The sequence below is a fragment of the Benincasa hispida genome, chromosome 6 (assembly GCF_009727055.1).
Source record: "Benincasa hispida cultivar B227 chromosome 6, ASM972705v1, whole genome shotgun sequence".
Lineage (NCBI taxonomy): Eukaryota > Viridiplantae > Streptophyta > Magnoliopsida > Cucurbitales > Cucurbitaceae > Benincasa > Benincasa hispida.
Window position 1 is genome coordinate 26389048 of NC_052354.1, and position 2872 is coordinate 26391919.

The window sequence follows — 2872 nt, forward strand, 5'->3', positions numbered from 1 at the left end:
ATTTTTTATCCAAAAATCAAAGATTTAACTAAAACACTTGGGTTAAATACCAAAATGAAATAAAAACAAACGATTAAATAAATCTCGTTTTTTTCCTTCATAATTAAAGAGTGATATTTTGAATATATAAACTTAAACTAAGACTATTTGGTAACAGTTTGATTTTAAAAATAAAAAATAAAAAATAAAAAATAAAATTATAAATATCCATTTTACCTCTAAAGTTTGACTTTGTTATCTACCTCGTACAATCAATATTAAAAAAAAGTTAAAAAAATTATTTTTGCTTTTAGAATTTGATTAAAATTAAACTTTTTACTTAAAAAATGCAATATTCATTGTAATAAAGGAAGAGAAAACAAGCTTAATTTTTAAAAACAAAAAATAAAAAATTAAATTATTAAAACTTTCCAGACAAAAGTTGAAATGTACAATATAATAGAATTTAAACTTAAAATAATGTTTATGATAAAATGGTAAGTATAACTTAGCTGAACTACCCCCTTCCATTTTCCCTTCTCATAAACCTCTGGTTGGTGAGAGAAAAATAGAAAAAAAATCAATCTCTTTTTAAACACTTCAAATTGCAGTTTCTATTTCATGAAACCTTCTTTCAATGGCCCTTGTAGATCATCATCAGAGAATCCATCCAGTTACAGATGTTGAACCGCCGCCACCTCGGTCAGCGCCGCCGCTAAATCCTCCCTCGTCGTTGCCGGGAAAGGATGGCCACCACCAAATTCTCCCTCCAAAAAATAGAAGATCTAGCCTTGGCAGATGCTTATGTTGGACATTCTGTGTTATTTTACTTCTTCTGATCATCGTCGGAGCAGTCATCGGAATACTCTATCTTGTTTTCAAGCCTAAGATTCCGACGTACTCCATCGACTCCTTGAACATCAGCGATCTTCGACTTAATTTCGACATGTCACTCTATGCCAGGTTTTGTTCAATATCACTACTTAATAAATAAAAAAAATCCTTTTTTAATACAATAATAAAAACAGAGGATTTAAATGACAAATCTCATAGTCGTTAACAAATACGATATATCAATTTAAAATAAGGTAAATTACTAATCATCTTCGTCACTTAAAATTTTGATTTCTTTTCTAAAGTTTAATACAAACATTTCTACGTTAGATAATTCTAACAAAGTTTAAAACTATTTCAATAAATTGGATATGTTTGGTATCTTATCTGAATTTAACTTCTTGATTAGATAAATTTTTGTATGGCGAATTATTTTTGAAAAATGTGAGACTGATATTGCTAATAAATGCATATTAAAAAAACAACAAAACAAAACAATTTTTGGTTTTCTTGAAAAAGAAAGTTAAATATAATATTGTTCAAATTTTTGTTTTTAGATCACTAGTTAAAGTATCCTATTAATTCATATTCTTAATAGGTTCGACGTAAAAATCACGACATACAACCCAAACAAGAAGATCGGAATATACTACGAGAAGGGAGGAGTTTTGAGCGTATGGTACACAGAGAACAAGCTATGTGAAGGGTCGTTGCCGGCGTTCTACCACGGCCACCGGAACAAGACGGCACTGGACGTGGTTTTGACCGGAAGGACGGTGTATGGAAGCACTTTGATGACAGCGTTGGTGGAGAAACAGTCGGACCGGCCGCATTCCGCTGCAGCTCCGGGCGGTGGCGCCGGTGGCCGTGAAATTGGGTAAATTGAAGCTTAAGAAAGTAAAGATTTTGGGGAGTTGCTCGTTGGTGGTGGATAGTTTGACTGCTAATAATGCAATTACATTAAAGCTAGTAATTGTAAGTTTAGGTTAAAGCTTTGATTTTTTTTTTTTTTTTTAATTTCCAATGGAATTGTTTTTAGGTATTTTCATAACTTTTTTTTTAAAATATTATTATTATTATTATTTAATTTTAATATAGTTATTTGTGTTTTGAGTTTTTTTTGTGGGAGTAAGAATTCGATCCTATGATCTTTAAAACACATGTATTAATATAATATATTTATTGATTATACTACGTCTAATTTGGATTTCTGAATTAAATATAGATTCTAGAGGGATATTTTTCTCTCATTATTTTATGATTCGTCATGACCTAAATCTCTTGTTTATTTTGTAAACTTTCAAATGTTATTTTTCATAATTGTTTCAATTAATAATAATGTCTAATATATTCTGAAAATAAAAAGAAATTGACACTAAATTTAGAAATCAAAACAAAATGAATATTTATTTTAAATGGTAAATTACTGAAAATATTTTTAAGTATAGCAAAATGTCACTTCTATTGGTAATAGATAGTAATAGACCGCGATAGATATCTATCATTGAACGATAGATCATAATAGACATCTATCATTGAACGATAGATCACAATAGTCATCTATCGCGGGTAAATTTCTATCGCGGTCTATTTATGATAGATAATGATATTTTGCTATATTTATAAATAATTTATCCAACACTCTAAATAAAATAGACCCGAGCCTACATATATATACATATATATATATATTTTTCTTTTCTTTTCTTTTTGTCGATAAAATTATTATCTTTCTTTAAATCCTCTGAATTATTAGTAGTTTTTTTTTTTTTTTTTTGGCAATTCTAAATTACTAGTAGTTTAATATTATAAACTTTACATTCGGTTGTAATTTCAACTAGTCGCTATTTCATTTATTTTATTTGTAAAAAAGAATTAAGAGGTAATGGCCAGTGGGTGTATTTCTTGGCAATTGTTATCATCTAATAAATGAAAAATATCTGGATTAAAAGAACATTTAGAAAATTAGGGGAAAAAAAAGTAATTAAATTTGCCACCCATGGGGAGGATAAGTAGGTCTAACAAACCTTTATAAGGGGATGGCTGGATATTCAATGCA

The 2872-nt window shown here is 28.7% G+C and overlaps 1 pseudogene; it reads left to right on the plus strand.

Moving 5' to 3' along the window:
* Window positions 1–556: 556 nt before the first annotated feature.
* LOC120080468 lies at window positions 557–1925 on the plus strand (annotated as a pseudogene).
* The last annotated feature ends 947 nt before the right edge of the window (window positions 1926–2872 follow it).